Source organism: Lissotriton helveticus, chromosome 11 (assembly GCF_964261635.1).
Source record: "Lissotriton helveticus chromosome 11, aLisHel1.1, whole genome shotgun sequence".
Taxonomy (NCBI): Eukaryota; Metazoa; Chordata; class Amphibia; order Caudata; family Salamandridae; genus Lissotriton; species Lissotriton helveticus.
In genome coordinates this window covers 734,940,235-734,958,363 of record NC_136072.1, presented here as the reverse complement: position 1 = coordinate 734,958,363, position 18,129 = coordinate 734,940,235, and the positions used below count along the sequence as shown (strand labels likewise).

At 43.0% G+C, this 18,129-nt stretch overlaps 1 long non-coding RNA gene across 1 annotated transcript in view; it reads left to right on the top strand.

Annotated features, from left to right (window-relative positions):
* Nucleotides 1-15,805, top strand: part of LOC144791129 (uncharacterized) — a 44,762-nt gene extending 28,957 nt beyond the window's left edge. The window contains exon 2 of the long non-coding RNA XR_013602303.1: nucleotides 13,699-15,805. This is a non-coding gene — a long non-coding RNA (uncharacterized LOC144791129). The remainder of the gene's footprint in view (nucleotides 1-13,698) is intronic.
* The last annotated feature ends 2,324 nt before the right edge of the window (nucleotides 15,806-18,129 follow it).

The following is an 18,129-nucleotide window of genomic DNA, read 5'->3' as shown; positions in this document are numbered from 1 at the left end:
TATCAAAAAATAACTCTTTAATGGAAGAGTTTCCCAAACTCTTTCGATCAGAATTGGGTTGTCTTAAAGGCTATAAACATTGTATAAAGTTAAGAAAGGATGCTGTTCCTGTGGTTGCTAAGGTTAGGTGGATTCCTATAGCTATTCAGGAAAAAGTTGAACAAGAATTGAGGAATTGCAAGAGCAAGATATAATTACTTCTGTTGAGGCAACTGAATGGTTGGCTCCAATTGTTGTCGCCAACAAACCTAATGGCGATATAAGATTATGTTGTGATTTGAGGTCACTTAATAAGGAATTTGTTGTGGATGAATGTCCTTTGCCTAATATAGATGAATTATTATCATCTTTAGGTGATGCTAGAATTTTTACAACGCTTGATCTAACTCAGGCATATCATCAAATTGAGTTGACGCAGGATTCACAAGACCTTACAGCGTTTATCACTCCGATGGGTGCTTTCAAGTATAGGAGAATGCCGTTTGGTCTTGTGTCTGCTGCGTCGGTTTTTCAGCGTGTCATGGCATCCATTTTGAAAGGTATAAAATCTGTAAAATGCTATCAAGATGATTTGTTGATTTATGGTGTGAATCAAGAAGAACATGATAGAATTTTAAGGACAGTTCTTAAAAGATTAGAAAATGCTGGTTTGACTTTAAAATTTGAGAAATGTACATTTTCTGTTACTGAGGTGAATTATTTAGGTCATTGTATATCAGCGGTTGGTATTTCACCTAAGAAAGAATTGGTTGATACTATTAAAAATTTGGTATCACCAAAGAATAAGGAGGAGGTTTTCTTGGTATGGTGGAATATTATGGAAAGTTCATCAAAAATTTAGCAGGTAAATCTGGTGGATTAAGAGATCTTTTAGGACAAAACAAGGAGTTTAAGTGGTCGGATGAATGTCAAAGGGAGTTTGAGGATATCAAGGAAGATTTAGTTGCTGCTCCAGATTTGCAAGCATTTGTTCCTTTTGAAGAGACATATGTAATTACGGATGCAAGTTCAAAGGGTTTGGGAGCAATTTTGAAGCAAAGAAGGAATGGTCAAGAGAAGCTTATTGCCTGTGCTTCAAGGAGTTTGAGAGGTGCAGAACTGAATTATTCGGTTATTGAGAAAGAAGCCTTTGCTATATTTTGGGCTTTAAGGAAGTTCAAAAATTTTCTGTGGGGTCAGAAATTTTAAGTTTGTACCGATCATAAACCTCTAAGAGAGATTTTCATGGTGAAAGGTTTGGATAATGTTTCTTCAAGAATCAGAAAATGGGTGATTGGTCGTCAAGAATTTTGTTTTGTGATTGACTATATACCAGGTGTGGAGAATGTATCTGCGGATTGTCTTTCACGTCTTGTTGATGTCTCTCAAGGAGTTGTATATGAGGAAGTTGACTGTGAAAGTGAGGTAAATGTTTGTGAAATTACCTCAGGTGTCATACTGTTGCAGGGTTTCTGTACTCACACAGAACTGTGCACAGAGGAGTGGAACCTCGGCAAATTAGGATGTCCCAAAACTTACCTTAGCAACCAACTCACCCCTTACCTAGCTAGCTACAGTGTCTCATTGGACATATCAAACACCCAATGTTTAGACAAACCAGAACATGAACTTACAGTACCTCAGGGTACGTGGGACTCATGAACACTCTTTCGTTATATTATCATTACAAACCAGAACATGGAGTAAAGAAGACACATGTGCATTTGAAATGTTTATTTACTAATGCCGTCTTCTCAGGCGCAGTATCTTTGATAATACAAGTATACTTATTATCAGTAGCAAAATTATCAGCATAGTTACTAAGACATAAAAAGCGAATGGTGACAGCATGTTAACATGCTGTAATGAATAAGAGTTAACAACACTTATATCTCACCCTCCCTAACACATATATTATATTATTATCTAAGAAGGTCTCTTTGGGTTGTTTTAGGGCGGGCCCATACCTTAGTGTCCTAGCATGAAGGAATCACATCAGCATACACCAGCTCTCTCTGCATGTGCACCGCATCAAGTGTGTTAACAATTCTCGTGCAAAGCAATATCAATCCCGCCTCAAGCCCAAGTTGGCAAAGGCTGCACTTGTGTTATGACTATGAAGGCGTGAAGATCAGACCTCATAACAATTCCATATCGTGTTGCTCCTGAAACTTCAGCACTCTCCGTGCAGACATGTTTTATTAAACAAAGCAGATATCAGAGCAATAACATATTATTCTCACATTCACCACGGCAAACTACTAGGTTGAAAGCTAAGTCAACAAATGAGGGTCGTGTGCAGAAGTTGCAAGAAAGGAAAAATGGCGTTTAAATCTCAAATGTACCTATGCTAACTTAACACGATATAAGGATATATAGGAGCTATACAACACCCCCCCATGATCCGAGAACGGACTAAATAAGATAACAGAAGTGCCATCACATGAGAGCAGAATCCATTTATAAACGAGCATGAATAAAAATTCAATTATAAAAACTAATGCTAAAAAATAGCCCACAAGTATAATGTGGCTCAAGCCAATAGGCAAGCAAAAAAATAAAATGTCTTGACCAAAAGTCAATAAAATCAAGGAAATGCGATCAATCAGCATGTCAATTTGAGGCAGTGTCTATGATAAGACTGTATATGAAAAGTAAGCTGCAACAGCCTCCAGGAGGAAGTCACTGTCCTCATCCGAAAACAGTTCAGCCATCCAATTTAAAAGATGAAAGGAACATACGTGATCTTCCAGCACCGCATCCTCTATAACCATCAGAGGACAGCTCGGTGGGTTTTCAAGAAAACTTCGTTCCAAGAAATTTTGCGCTGCCGACAACACATCCCAGGGACCCATTAGTCCATGTGCCACCGCCAAGGCCATAATCCTTTCGTCAGAACAAACCAACTCGTGAGCAATGATAGGACTCATCAGTTGATCAAAATCGACGTCAGAAGATATTGGTCCGCAGAGACACAAATCAATGGCCCAAAGGAAATCACAGGTCAGGCAGTGAAATACAGGCTGGACACAGGTGAAATAGGAGAACCGAAAAGATAATCCAAACGCCGTGCTTAGAGTCGCTAACGGCAGTGTGCCATAGTAATCAAGCATGCGGTTGCGAAACCGCGTCAGTAGTAGCTGTGCGTGGCCTTGCACAGGAAGGGCATCCATATTTAAAAAGGCAGAAAACCACCAATGCGCCAGCCGCTAATGCAAGCAAAAACGGAAATCCTCCAAACAAGGATGAAAAAATAGAATGGAAGAAAGCAGGGATGACTCCAAAAATCTTCTCAAAGGAAGTCACGAGACCACCGCTAACAACTTTAAAAAAATGTGCTAGGCCCGTCGTGGAGGACGCGTTAAAGATAGAACGCACCATGGCTCCGAAATGCAAGGGCAAATCAGTGTTTAAAAGAGCCTGAACCTCCGTGCGGGTGTTAGCAATGTGAAGCACGAAAGTTTCACGGGCCGAGCTCAAGGCCACCTCTTTCTGGGACAATAGAGCTCTTATTCTAGCCATGCCGCTGAATTCTGCTCCCAAGGTCGGTATCTGTGGCCAAATGGAAGACTCCCTATGTTCACGTGTGGGAGGATAAAGAACATTTCTGCAGCAAATAACTCGCTCACTAACCGTTACTATGAAAGCTATACCTTTAATTAAACCACAGCAGTTTTCATTATTGAGCATTAAATAACTACCATTCTCTAACAATTTAAACGTGGGGATGATAGCAGGAACTGGCGTGCCCTGTAAAACGCAAGCCATATTCGGGCGGTCCTTGTTACATGAACCGTGTAATTGTATGTGTCTGCACATTAAAGAATGATCTGGAGTCTCAGTACACTCATCCCCTGTTAGATAAACCTCTTGGTCATCCTTGAAACATCTGTATGTGTATGGGAGTGACCAGACCTCATGAAGAAAACCGCTACCTAAGGGTTCAAAACGACCTATTGGCACATATTTCATACAATTTGAAAACTTATATAAAGCAAAAGGCAGTGTTATTAAACCGTGGATAAGCCACGTAGCAGCAGTGGATTCTGCCACAGAAAAAGGTAAAGATTCCAACCTTTCAATATGTAGCATAGAAAAGGAAGCATCACGCATTGAAAGCAAGCGTTGTTTGTCTGTCAAATTAAACGGTGCAAATAAAGAAGAAACGTTCATGTATCCCCAGGGAACTTTACCCATTTTTAGAGTCTGTAGTGTCCATGCAAACTGCATGATTGAACGTAATTGATTTTGACCATGGTATAATACAGACACTTCATCATGCACAATATCAACAACAGACGACACAATATTATCTAATGTGTAAATTCTAGAGGAAAGCACGTTAATGCTATTGTCAACCACTGCAAGCACTTTCTCAAGATTTGCCTGATCAATAGCCCTAAGGCGTGAAGCAGCCTCAATCTGTGAGAGTTTCCAAATTTCATTGTAAACACCATATAACCACCTTTTCGACCTGCCACTAGCTGGGCCCTTAATGAAATCATTCAAATCCACGTCTGCATTCAGTTTGGAAAGGTGATACTTAACCGCAGGTAAAGTTGAATGTTTCAGCCAAGCTTGACACAACTTGCCAACAGAGTAAGAAGTGACAGTATGACTCAAATCAAAACGGGGATCAGATCTAACAGTCTTAAAACCGTCAGTTATATTTAAAAATCTTTTTTGGCAAGAATCAGCACTACGGTGCCAAAGCAGCCAACCCTTGGGATTCATACTGGAAATGTTAAAGGAGGAATTCAGAAGCAGAGCCTGTATTTCACTAATGGACAATTTAGTAAAATTACTCCAATTCTCATATTCTTCCAACTCCGGGAAAGACGGGGTGTTTAACCTTTTAGATGTAGCCAATCCAAAGCATGTGGTCTGGGAAATGGTTTCATTTAAAAACCACATATGATTTGGGATGAGACATGCACGGTGCAAAGCCTCAGTGCCTTGTACCTGCCAGGCCCTTGAGCCCCAAACTGATTTAAGGTCTATGGTATCCTTCCATAACTCATACCCCCCAGTAACTAATTGATCCAGGAAGGCCTTTGAATATAACAATTTTGTATTTGTAAGTCGAACCTTGGACAGTGGCTGTTTCTGAAATTTAAAATAAAAGGACTCGGGATTGGACTGATTAAAGTCAGTGAAATAAGTATACTTTTTAAGAAACGTTTCTGAACTCCCTTGTGTAGGTGCTGGGCAATGTTCCCACTGAGTAAAATTAACCGCATCCCTTCGGGAAGATGTCTTGTGTAAGAAGTGATTGCCATAATGTTGGTAACAGAACAATTCACCATAATTAGCAGATTCTAAATATAAATCCTCAGCATCAAAGGCAGCATAGTATTTCAAATCAGAAAACAAATTTTCCACAGCATTAACATCCCAATCATCAGAACGAATGTTTTGTTTCACCACATCCCCCATATTAACTCTTAGTACGTTAGGGACATTAACGACTTCCGTTGGGCCATGAATCTGAAAACGAACTGCATCCCACGCGATTCCATCCAGAACAGGCCACGCTGTGATGTTAACCAAAGTCAAGTCTCTTTTTAATCTGTGTGTAGAATGTGAAGAGGAAAGTGGGGCCAAAGTTCCATTCAAATGAGTAATGCAAGTTCTCTCCTCGACATAGTGTCCATTCATAATCCGAAAAAAATAAAACACAAAACCAATTGACATAAAAAGGTAAACTGAAAAAAGGACCAGCCAAATGTATATCCAAGGAGGTATCAAAAAATGTTTTTTAAACAGGCTAGCATATAATGCAATTTTAGAGGGTTTTTTCGAGGCAAGGGAAGCAGAGTCAAATGAAAATCTGGATTCCGTGGCTAAACGAGCCTGCAGGTCAGGCATGGACAAATCAGTGGGGTATGTATAGTCTGTCTCATCAAGGTTAGTTCCTGGTAAATTATTCAATAATGGAGTGGAAACAGCAGGTAATTCGATGGCCACCTCAGGTTCATTATTAGAAGCAGTGGGCATAATTGAATTTCTCACAATGGAAGGACAGGAAACAGCCGGCGTCATGCTAAGAAGAATCGGCCACTCTGTGTATCTTGACATTGTCAATAGAAATAAACCTGTTTTCCTTACGACCTGGAAGTGGTGGTAAAATGACTGTCCTTGTGCCCTTCACTCCAAGCACTGGGACCGGAGCTCGATAGGAGGGACCAAACTCTTTCTTGTTGTCGATCTTCTCTCGAACCAGTTCTCCAACTTGGGGTAGCCAGCCAACTACCGGGATCTGCAACGCATCATCCGATGTGGAGGGCAAATGTTCCTTTGCAAGAGCGTCTCTCGTCTTTTGTAGATTCTGTAAAACATTGCAATGTTCATCTGCGTCAAAGGAAGTGGCGCGAACCACCGAGTCTAGACCGTCAAGGTCAGGGACGAACATCTTGATGCCAAAGAGCATTTCGTATGGGGTCCGCCCACCCAGAGACCTTCTAGGGAGATTATTAAGAGCACGCTGCACGCCATAGAGGTGAGCCAGCCAGTTTCTGCCAGTGCCTATAACTCGGGCTGTCAAAGATTGCTTTAAATCACGGTTCATTCGTTCAACTACAGAATTACCCTCAGGTCTGTAGGGTGACGAAAACTTGACTTGGACCCCCATCGAAGTCATGGCATCCTTATACGCCTTAGAGGCGAAAGCCGGACCCTGATCCGAATGGAAGGTACCACAGGCAAAAATCCCTATAAAGATACGCAAATCTCTGATGACAGTCCGGGAATCAGCGCTGCGATGTGGCCATAACCACACAAAGCGTGTGCATGAGTCAACTGCTACTAAGATGTATTTATACGCAGTATCAGATGAAAATGGACCGCAGTGATCTAAATAAACACAGCCTAGTGGTTTATTAGAAATGTACAACTGAGTCTGAGGCGGACGCGTAGCAGTTGAAGGTTTAATCTGCTGGCATATGTCACAAAGAAGGACATAATCACGCGTCTGTTTGTACAGTCCCCGCCACCAGAAACGTTGTTGTAGTTGCGTTACAGTGGCTGAGACGCCCGCATGCGCAGACGCCACACCTTCATGAGCCGCTGCAATCAAGCCTGCTCTGCGATCCGTGTTGGGAATCAGCCGTTCCCCAACATCAGGAATTGTCACAAAAGGAACCTTTTCGGGACTTAAGTGGTACTTATATTTCGAAGGGAATCCCGAAGGATGTTTACTTCCCTTCTCAGAGGCAGCAACCGCTGCCAAGATGTCGCTATCAATCTTGGTTTTAGACCTAGTAACTGCTGCAACTAAGTATGTAGATACTGCTGATTTCGCCGCTTCATCAGCAAGCGAGTTGCCAAGAGCGTGTACTCCTACGCGCTGATGACCGAGAGTATGAATCACATAAACGAGTGGCAACATAGCCTTAAGCTCTGCCACTCGAACCCAGATCATTTTATGTTTTATTGTGCTACCCTTGGAATCACGAAAGTCATTTTGAATCCAAAAGAACAAGTTTTCATTGTAAGACTGGACACAGTAATAAGAATCACTTACAATTAGAGTAGTAACACTTGGATCTGCGTACTCCAAAGCTAGTAATAGAGCACGAAGCTCTGCCAATTGTGCAGTGCAATCGCCCAGGGGCAACGTGTGTACCTCCCTGGAAATGAACTCGTCATTCAACATAGCACCGACCACAATGGCGCATGCGGAAACGTAGGCATGTTTAGAGCCATGCGCAACCTGCGCCGACCCATCAGTGTAAATGATGCAATGGAAGTCCTCCAAAGGTCGCATCGCCAGAGGAGCAGGATGAACGAATTCATACTGCAAGTACTCCTGTGACCGTAAGGAGGCGTCAAAAATAAACATGACATCTGCGGATGACAATGACGCAGCCCACTGAATCCACCGAGGGTGCAAAGCCTTTGAATTTGGTACACTGGCTTTCGTGACTGCCTCTAAATGAGGACAGGGTGTTACCACTAGCATGCGTTTCCCCTGTGACAGAGCACGTTCTTTTAGAATTGCCATCTGTACAGCAGTTAAAACCTTTTCTATGGTGGGAAACCGCATCTCAGCCGAGGTGTACAAGTGTGACTTGTAAGCAATAGGTACTGTGTCACCTTCATTAAAAGTGAGGTAGGTGAAACCCACCGTCCCAGGAATTATTCTTATTACCAGGTTGGTGTGGTTATCACGAGTCAGTAAATATTTAGAAGCGAGCAGATCAGCCTGCAAGGATTGCAAAATGGCTGAATGCTCAGGCAGCCAGCATGATTTTGAGAAAGTTGGTTGTATCAAAGCATACAGAGGCTTGACACGCTGGGCATATTCCGGAATGTAAGTTCTGCCGAAATTCAAAAAGCCCAGTAAGGATTGTAATTTCTTCAGTGTTGTTGGTGCGCGCAATTGTGCGCACTTCTCCAAGAAGTGAGGAGCCAAACCTCTACCTTCATTGTTGAGCTCATAGCCCAAAAACAACACTGTGTGTTCAGCAATGTGCGATTTTGCAAAGTTGAATTTGTAACCCATGTCTGCGAAGTTGCAAACAAGAGAATTTACACGACACAGATGCTCCCAAATATCGTCGTCTGTGAGATATATGTCATCCACATACGAAAAAGCATCAGGGTCGAGTGCCTCCAGAATAGAGACAATTCGAGCGGTAAATACACCAGGACTATTCTTGTAGCCCATTGGAAGACGCCGGAATTGCTTTTGGACTCCAGCGCTTGTAAAACTGGTCCATCGGGAGTTAAAGCTGTCCAATCTGTGGGCATAAAAACCATTGGATATGTCAAGCGTTGTCTTGAAACGCTTACGCACGAGACTATCCACTAGGGCAGAGCCGTGGGTATTCTGTACTGCACAGTTACGGCAATGCGAGTTTAAATGCCGGTAATCCAAAACCAAACGATATGATCCGTCAGGTTTATTCACAGTAAAAAGGGGATTATTCATCGGTGACACACACGTTTCAATAACTCCCTGATATTCCAATTGTTCAAGGATTTCCGCGACGGAAGATTTTGCTTCACGCCGAATGGGATATTGAGGTTGAGGCTGCGGCTGAGACCGCAACGGAATTTCGTGGCAAGGCGACAATTTATCCCAACCACATTGGTTACGGTACAGAGCCGGCGCGAGAGCCCGAGCCCACTCTTCTGCAAAATGCTGCGCATGCTCTTTCGAGACAGTGTTCGCGAAACTGGGTAGGATTACCTCCTCCCCTCGCGGCGCTGCGAGCACAAAAGGTGGGGGCCAGTCAGCCTCCGAAAGTAAAATATCATATGTGGAAGACAGATTCTCCCAAAATACACCTTTAACGGTACGCTGTATGTCACCTTCAATTAACAGGACAATTTCATATAGTCTTTCAGGGGGAGCAAGTCTCGTATCCGCTGTTTCTATCACAACGTAGACATCAGTCGCTGTCACCCTCAGTAGTGGACGCAGCGCCTCTCTGACTATGGTTATCTCCGCCGCGCTGTCCAGCAACGTCAGAGCCCAAGTCAGATTCCGAAGCCGCGTTCTCACTATCTGTGGCATATCGATGCGCTGTTAAGGCTGCGACTTTCTTTTTCGCAAACTGCGGACGCCTAGGCGTAGAATCCTCCTGCTTCACTGCGCCGTCCGTCTGGCGGGACTGACCACGTCCTTGTTGGCCACCACGTCCACGTCCACCCCCTCCTCCTCCACCGGTCTTCGGGGCCGATGTGTCCTGAAAGGAACGAGGAGAGCGTTGATCAGAACCCTGAAAACGATCAGGTGATTTAATCATCGCGCGGTCGCGCAAATCATAAACTTTTTCGGATGGCGCAGGAGCTTCTATTGCAGGAAAAGTACTCTGAGTCTGCATTGTCTGCTTCCCCTGTGTCTGTTTTTTAGGCCAATTTTGTTTCTTGGACTTGGGCTGGGCATCTGTCACTGCAGATTGTCCCTGTGGTTGTTTTTTCTCCTTCACTGGAAAATATTTCAGACCTCTACTTGTGCGGCCAATCGTTTTATAAGCGGCCACCACAATCTTTGCTAACTGGCGGGGTTTGTCGGCATCGGGCAGAGCAGCCAAAGCATTCGACACCTGAAAGTTAACTGCATCTCCTTCAACATTGGAGAGAATGAGATCACTTACAATCTCAAAAGAACCACACAGGCGCATACCCAATTCAACCGCTGCCTCTGGACCGTGATCATTCTGAACACGTCTAACGATTTCAGGCAGGGCAGTCATAGACGGGGTGCCGAAGCACCTTGTATAAACTGCCGCAAATGTTTTTCCCCAGCTGTCACAGTCAGCAAGTTCAGGAGTAATATCCTTCGGTAGAGTAATCGTCAACATTCTATGTTTATCAGCAGGAGTAGAATTCGGAAAAACCGCTTCCAGTTGATCAAACTTCTCTGCTAGCCAGAATGGGAAGTCATCGTTGTCAACAGGACGCGCACCAAAAACCGAATTTACCATAACAGGATTGAGACGCATTCCGCCTCGTTCCATGGGGGCGGCCGCACCCCCCTGGGGACCACCAGGAAGATGTCGACCGATGTATTGCACTAAAGCACGAATCACGGAAATGGAAACTACATGCAGCCTGCGAATTTCAGCCAGGGTGCAAGCCCCGTGATTCGGGTGCGGGGTAAAGCCACCCAACGCAGGCCAATTAGTACCTGGAATTGAGAGTGGACCTAACCTCGCACGGGACATAGAGTGGGGGAGGGCGCCATCAAACCAAACTCGATGCTGCCAATGATCAATAGGTATTTCCAATGCCCTGTATGGCGTATATTCAGCCGGGACATCCGAGGCGGTGTAGGAGTGGTACAAACCAGAATTAGCGTCCACAGCCGGAAACGTAACCCAAGAGTAAAACAACTCGTAAGGAAACGCCGGATCTGCACTTACCACGAAAATCACAGCCATCCCATCTACTGGGACTTGGTACGTCTGAAGATGGTTGCGTATCGCTACGCGACTATGCTGTGCAATAGCCACCGCAGCCGCCATCACAGAATTGGAAACAAGAAAACACAAAGAATACTTTGTAGCACAACTGGGTAGTAATTCAAAGAAACCGTTTAAGTAAGAATCAAGCTTGAATAAAGACCTATTTCAAAAAATAGGTAGGTTTCACCAACACCCCGTTTTCCGGAAACGGATGTGAAGGGGTTAAGGCATGAATGATAAACTACTCGAGTGTCATGATATAAGACCACCGAAACCGTTGGGCGCCATGTTGCAGGGTTTCTGTACTCACACAGAACTGTGCACAGAGGAGTGGAACCTCGGCAAATTAGGATGTCCCAAAACTTACCTTAGCAACCAACTCACCCCTTACCTAGCTAGCTACAGTGTCTCATTGGACATATCAAACACCCAATGTTTAGACAAACCAGAACATGAACTTACAGTACCTCAGGGTACGTGGGACTCATGAACACTCTTTCGTTATATTATCATTACAAACCAGAACATGGAGTAAAGAAGACACATGTGCATTTGAAATGTTTATTTACTAATGCCGTCTTCTCAGGCGCAGTATCTTTGATAATACAAGTATACTTATTATCAGTAGCAAAATTATCAGCATAGTTACTAAGACATAAAAAGCGAATGGTGACAGCATGTTAACATGCTGTAATGAATAAGAGTTAACAACACTTATATCTCACCCTCCCTAACACATATATTATATTATTATCTAAGAAGGTCTCTTTGGGTTGTTTTAGGGCGGGCCCATACCTTAGTGTCCTAGCATGAAGGAATCACATCAGCATACACCAGCTCTCTCTGCATGTGCACCGCATCAAGTGTGTTAACAATTCTCGTGCAAAGCAATATCAATCCCGCCTCAAGCCCAAGTTGGCAAAGGCTGCACTTGTGTTATGACTATGAAGGCGTGAAGATCAGACCTCATAACAATTCCATATCGTGTTGCTCCTGAAACTTCAGCACTCTCTGTGCAGACATGTTTTATTAAACAAAGCAGATATCAGAGCAATAACATATTATTCTCACATTCACCACGGCAAACTACTAGGTTGAAAGCTAAGTCAACAAATGAGGGTCGTGTGCAGAAGTTGCAAGAAAGGAAAAATGGCGTTTAAATCTCAAATGTACCTATGCTAACTTAACACGATATAAGGATATATAGGAGCTATACAACAATACTTGAAGAGGAATGGTTGGAGGAGTGTAGCAAAGATTGTGAGATTAAATGTGTAATTTCTTCAGTTACAAGCAATTCTGATTTTGACAAAGTCTTATCTAAGGTGTGGCATTTGATTAAAAATGAGTTGTCTGTGGAGAATGGTATCCTTTTAAGGGGTTCTAAGTTGGGTCCACCAAGCTCTTTGAGGAAAAGACTGATTGAAGAGGCACATCAAGGTCATATGGGAATTGTAAAAACTAAGGAAAGGATTTGTTGTTCTTTTTGGTGGCCAGGGATTGATTTGGAAATTGAAAGGGAGGTGAGGGAATGTTTGCAATGTAAAGTAAGTGATAAAATCTTAGTTTCTCGTACTGCTCCTATGATTTGTCGTAATCTTCCTAATGGACCTTGGGAAGACATAGCTATGGATATTGTGGGTCCACTTTCAGGTGAACATCGAACTCCTTATTTAATTGTTGTGATTGATCTTTATTCAAGGTGGGTGGAGATCTCTTCTGTTTCAGAGGTAACATCTTCATGTGTCATAGATTTTTTTAAGGACATTTTTAAAAGAGAAGGTTTTCCGAAATCGCTGTTGACAGATAATGGTCCTCAGTTTTGCTCAGGTATGATGTCAGATTTTTTGTTATCATGTGGCGTTCAACATAAAAGATCATCTGTTTATCACCCAGAGACCAATGGAACCGTTGAAAGGTTTAATAGGGTGATAAAGGAAAATATTCAACTTTCTAGGGTTAATGCGTTAGATTGGAAGGAAGAATTACAAAAGTGTATTCTGGCACATAGGTTTTCTCCTCAGATGTCTACCATGAAAACTCCATTTGAATTATTTAAAGGTAGAACACCTAATACTAGTTTGAGTCCGGCATGGATGTTCTGGGGCAAAGGGGTAAAGGAAAATGGTTTGGTGATTGGAGACTAAGGGAGATTAAACTGCGTTTAAAAAATAAGTTGTGTTTTGATGAAAGAAAAAGGGTAAAAGAAGGAAAAGTTGCGGTTGGGGATGTAGTAAAGGTCAGAGCTCCAGTTGGTTCTTTGACCTGGTCTAAATACTCTTCTCCCATGAAGGTTATCAAATGTTTTAGTAATTCTGTGAAATTGGAAAATGGTAAGATATGGAATTTGAATCGTGTTGCTATTGTTAAAAGATGCAATTCTGATATGGATACTAGTGTACATCATTCTGTTTCTTCTAATAGCTCTGTGGTCCCTCCAATTAGATTTAGCACTCGTGTTAAGAAGGTTCCAACTTATCTCAAGGATTACACTACTTGAAAGTTTCTTTATTTTCTTATGCTATGATTCTTTGTACTGCATTCTGTTTTATTCTGTTATACTGATGCTTTCCCCGTGAAGCTGTTATGTTTGTATTCATTTGCATGTTCTATCTTGTTATAAGAAAGAGGATGTGTAGTATTCTCTTTATATCAATTGTATGTCTGTACCTTGGAATCTAGAATGTTAAGATGATGAATATTCCTGCAGTATTCAGTTGCTGCCTTGTAGCTGATGGTTAGGGTGTTAAGAATAAACCTTGCTTAAACCTACATCATTCTTTTACATTTATTTACATCTTTTCAGAGAGCAAGAAGGAAAAGAAAAAAAAAAGAAAGGAGGAACACGAAAGAGAAAAGAAGACAGATCAAGGCTTAAAAGCCAGGTCTGTGAGGACAGAAACAGCCGAGACATTGGGGGTAGGAAACGCCGGAGAGGAGACGGATCCCATTGAGCAGAAGAAGAGCAAGAACGGGCATAAAATGAAGAAAAGTATGAAACCTCAAAGGAGAGGAAGACACAAGGCAAGAATCATGGCAAACTTAAAGTAAACAATAAATCATCACCAATACAACACATTCAGGCCTGCAAGAGAAAATATTAAACATTAGTGTCCATGTCAGGAGAAGAAGCAGATTGTAGGTAGGCGTGTAGCTTCTGGGGGTCGTCAAAGGAGCAAGTGTGACCATTATGTGTGATCTTGCAGAAGCAGGGATGAAGAATACCATACTGTATATTCAGCTGTCGCATCAGAGGACGAAGATTCAAAAACTCTTTTCGTCGGGCATTAGTTGCATTGGAAAGGTCTTGTGAAATAAAAATATTATGCCCCGACCATACAAGACGACGCTTAAGCCTGGCAGATTTCAGCACAGTCATTAGTTCAGTAAATTCAAGAAATAGAACAATAATACCACAAGGCGTAGAGGCATTTGAAGTGAGGCGCCCTAGACGGTGTGCTCGTTGGCTATTAAGGGGGTGAGACGCAGGTTGGAGGTCCAAAATTTCGTGAAGGAAGTTGCGAATAAATGAGACCATATCAGACCCCTCAACATTTTCCGGAACACCATATAAGCGCAGGTTATTTCTTCGACTGTGATTTTCAAGGTCCTCTGCATGGAGTTGCAGCATTTTAATCTCTTTTTCCAGTTGGGGAATCTTAGAGGAGAGATCCTGCACATCACTGACGCGTTGTTCAAGGTTGAGGACTTTACCCTCCATAGTGACCCATCTCTCCTCAATTTGTTTAAGTCTCTCATTGGTAGTAGACATGAAAGGATGAAGACCCCGTACCTCTTCAAGAATGGTATCCAATACGGGGTTATGAGATGTATGAATAGGAGAGGGGGGTCCTTTTTGGGTCTCCTAGGTTTTGTGCCTGTAGGAGTAGATTTGATGCCATTTGCGTCATGAGACATTGCGACGGTTGAATTGCAGTGGAAAAGACAAAGAAATAGTAAGACTGCTGGCGGGAGTGGTGGTATATTCTCCAGGTATACAGGTAAAGTGACTCTGCAGCCAAAATTGAATGACACACCAAGCAGAAAAGGATTGGCAGCTGCAATGTAGAATTACATAAAAAGCTGAAAATTCACGATAAGGGTAAAAATACCCGCACCTGACGTCCAAAATACTCACAAAACCATGGACTTTGTCAAAAACCAAAGGAAATGTGAGAAAAAAGGAGGTGGAAGGCAGTCAGGAGAATAAAACACAGTCATTGCCATAGATGTCGCAGAAAGAAATGCCTGTGGAAACGAGCACTTAAAATGGCCACCATAACCATGAAAACGAGCAGTTAGAGGAGATAAGTCACTGAAAGCACTGCTATGAGGAGAAATGCTGAAGCATACCTTGTAAAGGACACATGGAGGCAAGCATCGTAAAGCAGGCACGTGAAGAAGAATTAGTAAACTGCAGGAAGCATCCTGAGAGCAGACTGAAAGTCGCGGGCTCAGCGGCTCAAAATGGCGGCCGCCCACGACCCTACGGTGAGGAGAAAGTCCGTGATGCAGTAGAAGCGAAAAACGGCATCAAAATCGCCGAAACAGCACCCAGGAGCCTCAGGGCATAATCCGCCATGGGTGCCTTGTCAATTCAGGCAGCCGTCGGCAAGGTAGAGGTGAAATTGCAGCATGGAAGCCCGTAGCTCAGCGGAGCTCACGGGAAAGCTGTCCGACCTCGACGGCGCGTAAGCCACGCCCCCGTAAAGAGAAATTCCTAATCCTAAAGTTTCAAGCTGTATCCAATTAGGAAGAAGCTATAATTATCTTCTTCTGCTTTGCTGGTGAAGGGATTGCTGTGATACAATCTGCGAGAAACAGAACTTTATTCACTCTGCATTCCACAGAAAGAACAGTTCTTTTTGAGCCTCCAATTTGGTATCCCCATTAAAAACATGAGAAATTGTAATTAATATCTGATGTATGGTTTGCAAAATGCATTCTGTAGGAAATTAGGTTACTGGTTGACTAGGTATGAGCCCTGGTCGCGCATTAACCACAATCTTTGTCAGAGTAAGGCACCGGCAAACCCAAAGTTCCATGTACTCACCCCCTGGCAGCTTCTCTGAAAGCAGTCAGGCTTAAAATAGAGGCAATGTATAAAGTATTTGTCCACACCCAATGGATCCCACACCAAGTTAGAAACATAGAGCCAAATCTAGAAAATAAAAAACAAACCAAGATGACAATAGTCCAATGAGTAGAACCAGAGTTATAGATTTTTTAAAGTTTTAGTGAAAATAATGCCAAAACTCACTAAGTGCCTACTAGAGATATCTTGTTGCGCCGGACACGGTCAGAATCACACTTTCAGATGGAGCTACAGTCTCCAGCTTAGGACCACTGAGGTCTACCTTCTCGAGTTTGTGCCAATAGTCATGTTTGCATTGGAGCAGGGACAGCATCATAGGCGGCTGTCGGTGTAGTGCGAAGAGCAGGCCGGCATGGTAGGTGTGCATTGCTGGAGTTTCACGTTGTTGGTCCCCCACTAGCGGTCGATGCTTTAGTATAAAGAGGTGGCTGCCAGATCTTTGCATTACATCGTGGTGTGAGTGGCAAGGTCTCAGTGTGAAATGGAGGTGAAGTGCCCAAAATGCTTGAATTTAGCTCCTTTGATCCACATCATGGGTCCAAGACCTAAGGGGTACCACTTGGGGGTCAGGAACTCACTGCTGCTGGGCCCAGGGGCTTGTTGGAGAGGCTTTAATGACCCTGAGGCTAAGATTAGGAGGCCAGCAAACTAGCCCTTGGAGACACTCTGATATCCTGGGTTTAGTGGTGAAGTTGCAGTTACAGATCTTTTCTCATCCAGGCAAGAGGACAGCAGGTCAGCACAGTGAGGCAGAAGTTCCTTCAGAGAAGCAGTCCAGCAGAGAGGCAGTCCATTCAGTAACACAGCATACATCCTAGCGGGACATCCAAAGATCCAGAAGTGTAATAAAGAGTTGATGTCTCAGGTCAGTATTTATACCCAGTTGTGCCTTTGAAGTGGTGGGAAGTTTCTAGAGGTGTGCTTTGAAGTGGGCAGATGCCTTGCTTTCCTGGCCCTGGCTCCAGAGTAACTAGAAGGGGTACGTAGCCCTTTGTGTGGAGATAGGACATTGTCTATTTAAGTTTAAGTGGGGCCCAACCAGTCACGCCTAAGCTCCCCATTGCATGTGGCTGTCTAGGAGGAATACACAATGCCCAACTGTCAGCTATACCAAGGCTGCAGCCACCAAATGGCTAAAGCAAGAAAATGGCAAGTTTTTAACAATGGTAATTTAAAATCTAACTTTCACCATAAGTAAGAATTTATCATTTAAATCCCAGAGACACCAAACATGAACTGGGTACCTGTTTCCACTTGGAAATTACACTTACAAAGTATAACAAGGTAACTCCAATGTTATCCTAAGGGAGAGGTGGACTTTGCACTAGTGACAAACAAATGTAGGAGTTTTCCAGTACCAGGACCTGTAAAACTTAAAAGTACATGTCTTACTTTTTTAATTTATTGCACCTTGCTGTCTGGGTTGTCTAGGGCCTTCCCTAGAGGTTACTTTCATGCATTACCAAGCATTTGCAATGCAATAGGTCTCGCATTTGTGAGACTTAAAACTATTGCCTTTTTAAACATAAATGTGAGTTCTGTGCTAAAACAAAACTCTACACCAGCAATAAATCACAAAAGGTGGAACAAGAAAAAAAAATAGGGAAACTTGCAGGAGAAACCTGAGGAGGAGGTACGTAAAAAACACACATCTCTCATAACAGAAAAGACTTCAGAGGCAAGGTTACCATATAAGCAAATAATGCATCTGTTTTAAAACTGTCTGTGGGTGTGCGTGTTGTGAGAGAGAGAGAGAGGGAGAGTGATGTGGAGAGGTGACCTTGTAGCTGGTTAGAAGGCAGGGAGTTAAAAGAGGTATTTAAGGCTTGTTTACAATGCACATTAAAACAACTCACCCCCCCTCCCCAATATCTGTGGCCAGGAAAGAAGACCGCTGGGCACCAGCATTTTTATAGCAAATGTTTTATAGTTGATGGTTGAAGCAGGAAATTGAACTGGGAATGCTAAACCTGAACAGTTAGGACCCTTTATAAGCAGTCTCTACCAGAAGACAGTGTGTAATTTGGAATTTGCCGACATTCTAAAGAGTAAACATTATAAATGTGTTAGCTTTGGTTATTTAAAAAAAAGGCGAGTATGGGGAAATAGCAGTTTGGTCTCTGAGTCCAAGCAAAGGGTAAT